This window comes from Chinchilla lanigera, unplaced genomic scaffold (assembly GCF_000276665.1).
Source record: "Chinchilla lanigera isolate Chin_1 unplaced genomic scaffold, ChiLan1.0 scaffold00002, whole genome shotgun sequence".
NCBI lineage: Eukaryota > Metazoa > Chordata > Mammalia > Rodentia > Chinchillidae > Chinchilla > Chinchilla lanigera.
In genome coordinates this window covers 40,310,427-40,323,565 of record NW_004955403.1, presented here as the reverse complement: position 1 = coordinate 40,323,565, position 13,139 = coordinate 40,310,427, and the positions used below count along the sequence as shown (strand labels likewise).

General features: G+C 45.7%; 1 pseudogene; it reads left to right on the top strand.

The window, feature by feature from the left end:
* Positions 1 to 11,844: 11,844 nt before the first annotated feature.
* LOC102013370 lies at positions 11,845 to 13,016 on the top strand (annotated as a pseudogene).
* The last annotated feature ends 123 nt before the right edge of the window (positions 13,017 to 13,139 follow it).

Here is a 13,139-nt window from a genome sequence, read left to right as displayed (position 1 = left end):
TTTAAATATATATATGTATATATATATATATATACATATATATATACATATATATATTGAAGTTTGGAGCATTTGTTGCAATTCTTAGACCTTTGCAAACTCACAAAATGCTTCTGCTTTCATTTATAGCTTTAGACATGTGTTTGTCCTCTGAATTTCATTACAAACATAGATGTAGACAGCTTCTGGTTTTTCTCTTATGCGGATGCTAGAAACACTTCTAACTTTAATCACACTTAATAAAAAGTTCTCTTGATTTAATAGCAGCTTTCACACAGGCAAATACTAAACCATGAAACCCTACATCTGTTATTAGCTTTTCCTTCTACACCTACCAGAGAATTCCCTGTATCCAAAAGAGTTTCCCGCTTTGTGAGGTGTTTAAAAAGCTGTAAAGGAGAGTTAGGGAATGCAGAAATATGATGGATAAAAAAATAAAACAAAGAAGAAGAACTGCGTTTCAAACTTCTACCTAACAGTAAGAACCCACGCTAGAATTCAGGGGTCACACTCACGTCCATGCCAAGAAGAAGAGTCAAGCCAAGAACAGTGTTTGCTCAGATAAGAGAAAGATTTCTTCAAAGAAGGTAAGAAGAAAAGATAGGAGGGAGGACCCTTGAAGGAGATATAGTGTTCCCAATGAGTAAACATTTTATTTTCCTTTACAATAGGCAGAAAACACTCTGTTTGTTATTTTCCCAACTATCGGTATTTTAACTGATTAAAGACTAAAGTACTTTATTTCTCTTTGGCCTCATTTGGAAAGAAAGGCCACAGAAAGGACTTGGGTTACTCTTTTCCTAAAATACTTTGGTGCTCCAGGGACTCATGACTGGTAAAATACACACATGGGTGTAAATCTCAAACAAGAGGGTCATTATCCAATGAAAATATCTTCTGAAAACAGAGGTCAATTTTCCAAAAGTGAAAAATAATCCTTTATTTGTGCCACCTGAAAATAGAGACTATCTAAAGTTCACAAGTAATCCGAGGAGCTGACTTTAATCAGTGGTTTAAGTTTCTCTCGAGCTTAATCTATTTGAAGAGCTAACCAGAAACTAGACCAACCAGCTTAAGTTTTAACTTTTTCCTCTGTCAGCCCTAAATCTGTCCAGAAAAAGATATGAAAGCACAAGGAAAAGACCAGCGGGTTTGTAGGAAATAAAAACATAGAGAGGAAAATGCGGAAAGATAAGCAAAGTATGCTTCCCAGTTTCAGAGCAGACGAATTCTGGCCTCTGTGACCTGGAAGTGCCTCTCAGAGCCCTTCCGGTGCGCTTGGCCTGGACTGCGCTGTTACGCGACAGCGCTCGAGTCACTGATTTCCCCGGCCCCTGATTTTCACCCCGAAATGACTGATGCACACCCCACCCAAACAAGAAGTATCTGTAATACTCGATCCATTAGGTTCCCGCTTGCCAAGAAGAGCTTATAAAAACTATTCATGAGAGTAGGTTTGCTTCAAAAGTCTACGACACCTCTAAGTCATGCGAACCCAAGTGTGAGGCATGCTAAGGAGCAGAGAACACAGGAGGTCCCTCCAGCCAGACCTCAGGGGCTGAAGAAGGAGAAAGGCTCCCCTCACAGCCTACTGCAGATGTTCTGCGGGCACCACCTGCCATCTCCGGAGAAAACAACAGCTCGCAGCTTCCAAAGGGACCGATCAGCGTCAGCTACAGGACACTGTTCTAGGTTGCACAGGCTCTCTCAACCATGCATTGCCAGAGAATTAGTCATGTAGAAAACTGAGTACCCTTGTTCTATTTTCTCAGTTTCCTCAAGGGTGGCTATAGCCAATACCCCTCTAATTTCATAAAAGAGAGACTAATTCATTACAGTCTTTTTTTTTTTTTGGTCTTTTTGAGGCAGGGTCTCGCTATGCAGTTTAGGTTGGTCTTGAGCTCACTTTGTAGCTCAGGCTGGTCTCAAATTCACAGTGATCCTCCTGCTCCAGCCTCCTGCGTGCCGGGATTACAGGCGTGGGCTGCCACATCCCGCTCATATGCCTCAATGCCTTAGGACAGGTGTTGACAGTCCCTGGGCACACAGGCCAAATCCAGCTGCCCAACCACTCTTCTGAATAAAGTTTTATTGTCACACAGCTATCCCCCTTTTGTTTAGGTACTGACTGCAGCTGCTTTCAAATTATAATGGCAGAGCTGAGTGGATCGTTACTGTCACCGTTGAGACACATGATTGCTTAGAAACCTTACGAGACCTCTGGAATGAGCAAGGAACCGGGTTCCCAGTGGGGAGCTCTAAAGTCTCGAGAACAAGTGTGTGAAGGAGATTTTTCAATGCACAGCTTTTTATGTCTGTTGAACTTTGAACCATGTGACATATAAATGATCCAGATAATTAAATTAAAGGGGGTTTGGGGGAGTTGTTTTGTTCTTGTTTTTGTCTTTTTGGTACCAGGAATCGAACTCAGGACCTTGTGCTTGCCCGGCAGGTGCCCCTGAGCTATATCCTTGGCCCTAAATTGAGTTTTTAATATAAGAAAAGAAAATATGCTTTATGATTTTATGTGCATCTCATTTACCAGCGTCGTAAAAAACAACTGAAGGAAAGAAAAAGAGAAAAGACCATGGGCTTCCTCCAACCCCCAAACTGTCTACTGGTAGCTCTCCCTTTAGGTTCACACCCTTTTAATATAAAGAAATCCTAGCTGGGTATTGTGCACATACCCTTAATCCCAGCACTCTGGGAAGCTAAAGCTGGAGAATTGAAAATTCAAGCATAGCCTGAGCAACTTAGTGACTTAGAGAGACCCTGTCTCAAAAATTAAAAATAACCCTGGCATATAGTGCATGCCTGTAATCCCAGCCTTTGGGAGGCTGAGGCAGGAGAGTCATCACAAGTTTGAGGTCAGCCTGGGCTACAAAGTGAATTCAAGACCAGCCTGACTACATAAAAGCCCTGCCTCAAAAGAAAGAAAGAAAAAAAAAAAAAAAACTTTTGGCACATCTGTGGTGCATTGACAGCTGGTGGCCAACTTGTAACACCCAGCTGAATTGAACCAGCATGATGCTGGGTGTGGGAGGCCCGCCGGAGGGTTGTTGCCAGCAGCCTAAGAGAGAACTGGAGAAGACCTTACGAGGCTGTTGGGAGCTGTTAGAAGCTGTAAAGAGCTGTTGGGTTTCTTGGAGGAGCTTTTCACGCTGGCTTTCCTGATGAACTCAGTTGTTCTCATCAGCCAAGGAGCTCCGATCCTTGTTGTCACTGAGAATGGCTTCAGTTCACTTTGGGGGAGCTCTGGCCCTCACTTTGAGCATCGCTTCCCGGCTCCAGAGGGGAAGATGGTGCACTGCTCAGTCTCCTGGAGATTTCTGTGTAGGCTTTCCTGGTGGGAATTTGGGTGTCCTCATCACTGGAGGAGCTCAGGACTCACTGTTGCTGAGGATGGCTGTGGTACTTTCGGGGGAGCTCTGGTTCTTACTATGAGCATTGCTTCCTGGCTCCAGGGCAGATCCCTCAGCCTGCTAGCACAGATCCTTCATCCCGCTGGCACAGACTTTCTAGATTCCACCACTGACCTTTGGGCCTTCCCAGGGCAGATCCATGAAACCGGCCTGCATGAGACATTGTCATGGGCTCTAGGCCTCCAGCTGGACTCATAGGAGGCATTGTTATGGGCTCTAAGTCTTCAGCTGCACTCATGCAGGACATTATCGTGGGATCCAGGCCCTCGGCCAGATTCTTTGGTCTTTAGTGTGTGGACAGATTTCCTGCACTCTCTTTGTGTATGATTCTTTGGGTGACTATTATAAAATATCTGTCCTCTATTATATTGTTCCCCTTGCAAAAAACCCAAACCGCAACAACGTCTAAGTCTGTTTACATGTAATGTCTCTTTTCATTTAATGACTGCTACGGTTTACCTGAATCTCTAACGTCCCCCAGTGGCTCATGTGCTGAGGGCTTGGTTACCAGTCTGAGGCGCTGTTGGGAAGTGAGAGCAATTTTAAGACTTGGAGGGGGTGCTTCAGACAAAGCTGTGTTCCGGGGGCGGGGGAAGCATGCCCTCAAGGGTGATGGGAACCTAGCTCCTTCATTCCCTTCCCTTTGCGTCCTGGCTGCCTGCTGGTAAGAGCTTTGCTCCACCACGTCACCCCGCTGTGGGGCTCTACCCACCACAGGCCCAAGAGCAGCAGTGCCAAGTAACCATGGGCTGCCACCTCTGAAGCTGCGCGCAAGTCAACCTTTCCCCTTCAGACTGAATTAGTGCAGCTGTTGCGTCACGGTGACAGACAGCTGATTAACACAACTCCCTGCAATTTTCACCTAACTGTCAATAACTCGCAACGTTCTTAACAGCACATGGAAAATGAAGTGTGCATTCAAACTTGGCAAGGATTTAGGAAGACTTTGTTTATTATTTATTTATTTTTGGTACTGGGAATCGAACTCAGGACTTTGCGCTTGCTGGGCAGGCGCTTGTGCCGCTGAGCTAAATCCCCGGCCCATGAAGACTTTAACATTTGGAAAAAATACAATTTCACATGAGAGGGGTTCAGAGTACATGATAAAGCCCAGGGATAAAAGGACAAGATCTACTTACCCTTAGCATGCAAACTGCAGTCGACAGTCTGTGTTCACAGAAACACCCAAGAGATGGGAGAAAATCTCGGCCTTGCAGCATCTGCTGTTTCTCAGGTAACAGGTCGGGGTGGCTGACAGTTTGGTTCGTGCTTGGATCGCAGAGGCCCAAGGGAGGACTTGGGACTATTTCCATCTAGCGACACCACTTCATCATCCATGAGAAGAGAGAAAGAGGACTGCAAGGGAGAGGTGTGCAGGAGGCAGACCGGAAAATATGTGCATCACAGCTGCCACCGTCCAAGGCCAGAATGGATGAGAGTGGGGAAACAGGTCCTCCACTTGCTCGCTACAAAAACGAAACAGTGAAGTGCATGGATAGCATTATTTTTGCCTCATGGGGGAATCAAGAAAACAGACAGGGCCGGGCATGGTGGCGCTCGCTTGTAATCCCAGCACTCAGGAGGCTGAGGCAGGAGGATCATTGTGAGTTCAAGGCCAGCCTGGGCTACAAAGTGAGCTCAAGGCCAGCCTGAACTGCATAGCGAGACCCTGTCTCAAAAAAACCAAGAAAACACAGAGCTTATAACAAATACATCTCAGTGACGATTTTACCCAACACTGTCAAAGTAAAATGATCTTTCACAGACTACTGCTGTTAGAAAACCCACGGGAGTTTGCTGGAATTCTAGGCAAAGAAGTCATCTTAAATTACATCTTTTTTCCAATAATTCATTTTTCTGAAGAAACATTCTTCTGAGCATATTTACATAGATTCCCAAAGTTTCTCAGATTCTGCCTACATTTATAGAAGCCAGATAAAAAATAGATAAGTAGCCGGGCGTGGTGGTGCACACCTGTAATTCCAGCACTCGGGAGGCTGAGGCAAGGGGATCGTTGCTAATTCAAGGCCAGCCTGGGCTACAAAGTGAGCTCAAGTCCAGCCTGAACTGCACAGCGAGACCCTGTCTCAAAAAGACAAAAAAAAAAGATAAGTAAAAGGTACAAACTGTTTTTTAAATGTAGCAAAATCTTTATCAATTTATGAAGTATAATTATGAAAAATAGTGTCTAATGTGCATATATTCATATAAAAACTTCCATGTATTATTCTGAATAGTTACATTTTAATGTATGCCTTATTACCTCAATGAAATTGTGTCTTGCAGAATACATGACTCTTTTTCTTCGTGCAACAATACTTTGCCCATGATCAGCATTCAATTAGGATTACATAATTGATGCAAAGACGCTACTCATCTGCCTCAAAAAGATACATTTCAGCTGGGCACAGTGGCTCCTGCCTGTAATCCCCGCAATCTAGGAGGCTAAGGCAGAGGATGAAAAGTTTGAGCCCACCCCAGGCAATGTAGTGACTTAGTGCTTTCTCAAAAGGAAGAGAAAAAATTTAAAAAGGGCAGGAGGGCCAGGGACATAGCTCAGCAGCACAGCGCCTGCCTGGCAAATGCAAGGTCCTGAGTTTGATCCCCAGTACAACAAAAGCGGGGGGTGGGATACATTTCTTCTTCTAGGTTACATTTCAATGTTTTCTAAATTCCCCTTCAGTATTTATTTTTATCACCTAAAATATGATTAAGATCAAATTATATTTGTTTTAGCCAAGTATCTATTAAACAATCATTGTGTACCACATACGACACGGATAGTAACACAGCTAAGAAATAGATGTGGCCCTCGTGGAACTGTAGTCTTTTAAGGATAACAGACAAAGAGACATTTACAATATATTGTGATAAGTATTTATGATATTACAAGTCCAGTGAGCTGGGCATGGTGGTGCAGGCCTGTAATCCCAGCATTCAGGAGGCTGAGGCAGGAGGATCGCCATGAATTCAAGGCCAGCCTGGGCTACATAGTGAGATAAAGGCCAGCCTGAACTACAGAGCAAGATCCTGTATCAAAAAAACATAAGTAAATAAAATAAAAGTCCAGTCAATCTGGGAGAACCTGAAAAAGGGTAAAAAGGGAGAATAAGAAGAGTATTCTGTGGAAGTTCTGCTGGAAACCAGAGCATCATCCCAAAACACAACGTTAAAATGAATGAGGTCCCAGGTCATGATCAGTACAACGTCAATCTTACTGCTTTGGAAGGAGCCCAGCTGCCTGTGAGTCAAGAAACACATGTGGTGCTCTCTGACCTTCCAGTGATATTGTAGACTTGCTGACAAACAGCTAAACCGTGTATCTGTTTGTAGTTCAAGAGATGGCTTCCACGACTCAGCCTAATTAGACCACAGGGGGGCTGGGCTGCAGCTCAGTGACAGAGTTCAGTCCCCAGCCCCCACAAAAAGAAAAAACAATCAGGCCACACTACATATTGTAAATATAAGTATTGAGCCAGGCATGGGGGCGCACGCCTGTAATCCCCGCACTCGGGAGGCTGAGCCAGGAGGATCGTTTAGAGTTCGAGACCAGCCTGGGCTACAAAGTGAGCTCAAGGCCAGCCTGAATTGCACAGAAACAATCAATGAGCTCGGGTACTAGGAACTTTATATAGTTATGCCTTCAATACGCGTCTTTGAACCCGTCAAAGAATAGTTAATTGCTTACGCTTGCTACGGTCAATCATTAAAAGCAGATTTACAAATGTTAAGGTCAAAGCTCATCACAGACAGGTTTCTATGCCTGGTTTTGAAATGTTTAATCCCATCATGTTGTAACTAAACACCTGGGGGCTTGATACCAGGAATGGATTCACTCCCTGGAATTGGGGGACAGTCTTTTATTAACATTGTGGAAGCAACCAAAGAAAAACTGTATTTTTCTTCTCTTACAGCACTTCCTAATGACATCCTTTATTTATTTATTTTTTAATTTTTTATCTTTTTGAGATAGGGTCTCCCTATGAAGTTCAGGCTGGCCTTGAGCTCACTTTGTAGCCCAGGCTGGTCTCGAACTCTCAGCGATCCTCCTGCCTCAGCCTCCCAAGTGCTGGGATTACAGGCATGCACCACCACGCTCGGCACTAATGATATCCTGAAATGGTGTCAGACCCAAAAAAAGGTTTTGTAGGAAAATTTATTCTGTCCAAGAAAATTTTTAGAGATCCCAAAGATAATCTGTAGATGCGTACACAGTTACATCAGAATCACTTGGGAAGTCTTTTAAAATACCCTAAAGCTTATTTGATAAATAGGTCTAAAGTCCTATCTTGACATTTATATTTTTAAAAAATCCAAGAAACTGCATGCTGCCTAATTAGGAAACACTACTTATACTGCTTCTCCCTCCTTGAAACATTAATACAAGAAAATACTTGTAGAATGCCAGGCCTGCTGGCACACACCTGTAATCCCAGCACTCAGGAGGCTGAGGCAGGAAGATTACTGTGAGTTCAAAATCAGTTTGAATTACATAGCAAGACCCTGTTTTAAACAAATAAATAAACTAACAAACAAAAACTTATACGAATACATTCCTGGTCATAAAAGACTTCAAAAGGCAGAAACAGATTAGGGGTCAGATTATATTAGGCTTTAAAAATTAAATTCAAAAATTAAGTATTCTGGGCCGGGAATATAGCTCAGCGGCACAAGTCCCTCCCTGGCAATCACAAGGTCCTGAGTTTGATTTCCAGTACCAAAAAAAATATTAAGTATTCTTTAAAATCTCAAGCCATGTTGAAATAACAAGACCCTTTCTACTCACCTCTAAGATACATACAGCTCACACATGCTAACAAGCATTCTACCACCTACCTTCCTCCCAGCCCTCATCTCCAAAGAAGAGGTAGAAAAAAATCTAGGAAAATCATAAAGAAGATAAATCTGTTGTGTTTACAAGGGAAGTAACAAAAAATGTTACCCTAGAGGTTTAATCTTGGGGATTCTACGTCCCCTTTGCCAGTTTACTGGAAATGGTCCATGAATAATTTGAAGATCTTGAGGCTGAGGCAGGAAGATTGTTGTGAGTTTGAGATCAGCCTGGACTACAAGGTGAGCTCAAGGCCAGCCTGAACTGCGTAGTGAGACCCTATCTCAAAAAAAAAAAAAAAAAAAAAAATTTATGCAATTGAAAAGATTGTTTTCCTTGTTTTGTTCTGTTTTGGCAGGGGGAGGTGGAAATTTGGGTGAACATGTCAAAGTACTATCCAGACTCCGTGGAAGAGTTACTGACTCTCCTAATGTGGCACAGATTTTCAGACTAACCCTTTTTTTTTTTTTTTTTTTTTTTTTGAGACAGGGTCTCCCTATGCAGTTCAGGCTGGCCTTGAACTCACTTTGTAGTCCAGGCTGGTCTGGAACTCGCAATGATCCTCCTGCCTCAGCCTCCCGAGTGCTGGGACTACAGGTGTGCACCACCACGCCCAGCTCAGATCACTCCTTGCGGTCCCGAGCAGAGCTGGGAGCTGTGGACACAGAGGCCCTGGAAGGTGGCAGCCCTGGGGGACCAGCTAATGTCCTCTCAATGGAAGAACCCACATGGCCCCACCACAGGCCTTGCAGACCCTCAGACAGGACACGTGGTGCCACCTCCTGCAGTGAACAAGGAGAAGGAGCTGAGGAAATTGTGGTTATCAAAATAATGTTTAAAAACTGGGAAAAGATTATTTCTAACAGATATATCTTAAGTGAAAGCCTGGAAAAGATAAGATGGCCTTGAAGTTTTCTAGAAAGAAACAGAACACCCTTGTCCCCATGCTGGTCGGTACCCTGGACGGAGACCCACGCAGGAAGCTCGATGTCTTAGAGCCGCTGCATCTACACTGAGCGACAACTGAAAATCGGCTGGGATTTTCCAGGCACACAAACAACAACGGCGTTGTTCTTGGTGCAATTCTTGTTGTGGATGAAATAACAGGACTAAACCATTCCCATCATATGGGGAACACATGTCTCTCTCCTACAGATAACATTATATAGACTTCACGGCTGAGTTTTCACAGGTGCCAGCGGTCCAGTAGGAGTAATTTCACCAAGTCATTGTGAAAGAGAAGAATTCAGGGAGAAACCTGTAATTTGATCAAGTAGCCAACTAAATCTATTGCTATAAGTACCAAAATATATCATCTAGGGCCTAATCACATAAATAATTTAAAATTAAGAGTCCAAAGCCAGGTGTGGTGGCTTCATTTCACACACCAAAAGAAATCATAATTATTCCCACTTTATCTCGAGTATTTCCTCCGCTACTCATTCAGGGACGTTCCTCGGCCTTTTCATGTAGGTTTTAAAACACGAAGAACCTTAGAGACCAAAACCATCGCTCTGTCATCCACCTCAGTTCCAGCTATCGTCTTTTCTCATCTGCACAGAAGGGAGCCGGCATCCGCACAGCTGTCACCATGAAACCAGAGGGCTCTTTTCAAAACTCTGCTCAGAGCCAGGCATAGCGGCTCATGCGGTAATCCCAGCACTCTGGGAGGCTGAGGCAGGAGGATCACTGTGAGTTTGAGGCCAGCCTGGGCTACATAGTACAAGACCAGCCTGGAATATATCGCAAGACCCAGTCACTCACACACAAAAAAATCTGCCCTAGACTCCCCCAGCTTCCACTCATTTCACTATGTCCCCTCCTCCCGCACATCTGAAAGACTCCAGCGTCCTTCCACTGTAATGATGACAAGGTTAAAACCCTTCCCTCCATCCGGGGCCCCGGAGCCCCCGCTGGCCCCTCCCTCTGCACGCACCCCACTCACAGCCTCCGCCCCAGGGGCTCCCCTATGTCCCTGCACTGTTCTAGCTGTGCCGGAACGTCTTCTCCAACGAACGCACGGTTTGAGGCCGTTTTCCACACCCACCGATACCCTGGCTTTTCCGTAAATCCCCCGTGCCTGCTAATTGAGTTTCCAGGCGGGAGGCCTGTCTTCACCAAGCCCTTCCTTCCGCCCCGCCAGCTCGTGCTTCCCGGCATGGAACACAAATGCATTCAAAATACTTCTCTTGTCCTCTTTTTGAAATGAGACCCACTTTGGATAAAAGTAAAGTTAATTCATGCAACATGGTTTTTTTTTTTTTTTTTTTTTTTGAGTACTGGGAACTGTATCCAGGACCTTCACGTTGAGCTACATTCCCAGCCCTTTTGTTGTTCGCTTTTATTTATTTTTGAGACAGGGGGGTCTCACTGTGTAGCTCAGGGTGGTCTTGAACTCCCTATGTTACCCAGAAGGGTCTCATACTCCCAGCAAACCTCCAGCCTCAGCCTCCCAAATGCAGTTTCCCTGGATCGCACCTGCTCAGTTCAAATTTGATTCTCCTGTTTCAGCCTCCCAGAGTGCTGGGATTACAGGCCAGGGACACCCCACCCTGTTGTTGTTCTTGTTTTATACCCGGACCTCTTTGTCTTCTGAAGGAGCAGGAGCGTGAGGCAAAGAGAAGCCGGAGTTGGGGATCGCCTGCCATTCACGCGCTGGCCTTGATCTTAGCCTTTTTGTGACATCAGGAATCGAACTCAGGGCCTTGCGCTTGCCAGGCAGACGCTTCGCCGCTGAGCCGCATCCCCTGCCCTCGTCCCCGCGCTGGAATGAAGACTTATCCGGCCTCGTCCTGAGAATCACTCTCATCACCCCGCCCACAGTGAAGGAAGGGAGCCACGGATTCCATCTCCTGGCCGGGAAGGAGATCGCAGCAGCAGCCCGGTGCACTATTCACCCGAACCCTAAGCCAGGTGTGCTCGCGGAGCGAGGCGGAGGAGGACGCAGCTGCTTTGGCTCCGCTGAACCGCAGGAAGGAGCCTCACAGCCTTCCCAGGCCTGAGCCATCTGTGAGGCCTCAGCGTTTATTTACCTCTCCGGCTGGTTAATGACGCTGGCAGGGAGAGTAGCTAGATAAAGCCCCTGTCATTGTTTCAGTGTCTCCCGAGTAAGTGGCACAGGGTCTGGGAATGTAGGCGGAAAGAATCTACCTGTGGCCTGGCTGACTTCATGGAGACTTCATAGTGTCTGTAGACGCCAGACGTAAGCTGACTAATAAGTTGATTCAGTGCTTCTGGGTCCTGCTGCGGGGTGATCGTTTCTTTGAAAGCGATAATGGTAAGCACGTGAGCACCAAGCACTGGGAACTGGGTTTATCTGGACCAAGAACACTTTCTACCTAACTTCAGAATAAAATGAAATGCTTTCTGTCCAGTGGGGCCAGGAAATGCATGACAAATTTTACGAGATTGTGCTACCATCCCAGGCTTGTTTGCAAAACAAGCCTGTTTTTATTTTATGTACTTATTTATTCATTTATTTTTATCTGTTTGAGGCAGGGTCTCGCCACGCAGTTCAGGCTGGCCTTGACCTCACTTTGTAGCCCAGGCTGCCTCGAACTCACAACAAACCTCCTGCCTCAGCCGCCCGAGTGCTGGGATTACAGGCGTATACCACTACGCCCAGCAAAGCATCCATTTTAAAGGAGATTTAGTGGAACCAGGAAGGCGCTGAGCTTAAACTGAAGCAAGTTCCGAAGACAGCGGTGGCGCCTGGATCTGCAGCAACATTTCCAGGTCTTCAACGCTTGCACATCCGCCCAAAGCTTGTAGAAATGGGACACCGGTCATCACACACTGAGGAAGAAAGCAGAAGCAAGAGAAGAAAGAAACATCGTAGAAGGTCATCTTCCAGAAGCTCTTCAGATCGTAGAACACACAGCCGAGAGAAAGGTGGAAGGAAATCGAGATCAAAGTCGAGGTCTTGGTCCAGAGATGTTCCGCCTCACTCATACTCTTATCATAGAAGGCGCAGGCGTCGGTCCAGCAGCGGCTCTTCTTACGGCTCTAGAAGAAAACGAAGTCGAAGCCGTTCAAGCGGTCGAGGGAAGTCTTACACAGTGCGGAGGTCTAAAAGCAGAGGAAGAAGGTCCAGGTCAAGACCTCGTCCCCGCTCCCAGAGTCGAAGCAGTAAAAGGTCCAGTCACAGAGGAACCCGTAGTAGGTCCCGGGACAGAGATCGACGTAAAGGCAGAGATAAAGAGAAAAGAAAGAAGGGTACAGGCAAGGACGAAGAATTACACAGCAGACGTGGGGAGCCTGGCAAGTTCAAAGCTGGGTTAGAACATCTGCCACCCGCTGAACAGGCCAGAGCCAGACTGCAACGGATTCTTCAAGCTGCTGCAACAGCTGATGAAGTGTTGAAGACCAGAGAAAGAAAAGAGGAAGAAGCAAAGAGAAGAAAGAAAGAAGACCAAGCCACCCCGGTGGGACGAGTAAACAGAGTTAAGGAAATGGAAGCTATCGAAAGCGATTCTTTTGTTCAGCAGACATTCAGATCAAGTAAGGAAGTGGAGAAGTCCGTGGGACCTGGTGAAGTGAAACGTACAGCTCCAGTACCAGGACCAGCTTCGGTCCTTGCTGATCCGCCCAGCGTCGAAAAAGAAATAGACTCTGGTAGCATCCCTGCTGCTATCAAGTACCAAGACGACGATTCTCTGGCTCATCCAAATTTATTTATTGAAAAAGCTGCAGCTGAGGAAAAGTGGTTCAAGAGGTTAATCGCTCTCCGACAAGAGAGATTAATGGGCCAGTCCTGTGGCGGGAGGATCGTTGTGAGTTCGAGAGCAGCCTGGACTACAAAGTGAGCTCAAGGCCAGCCTGAACTGCACCGCAAGACCCTATTTCAAAAAGACAAAAATAAAATAAAAACTAACTGGTTGTGGGGT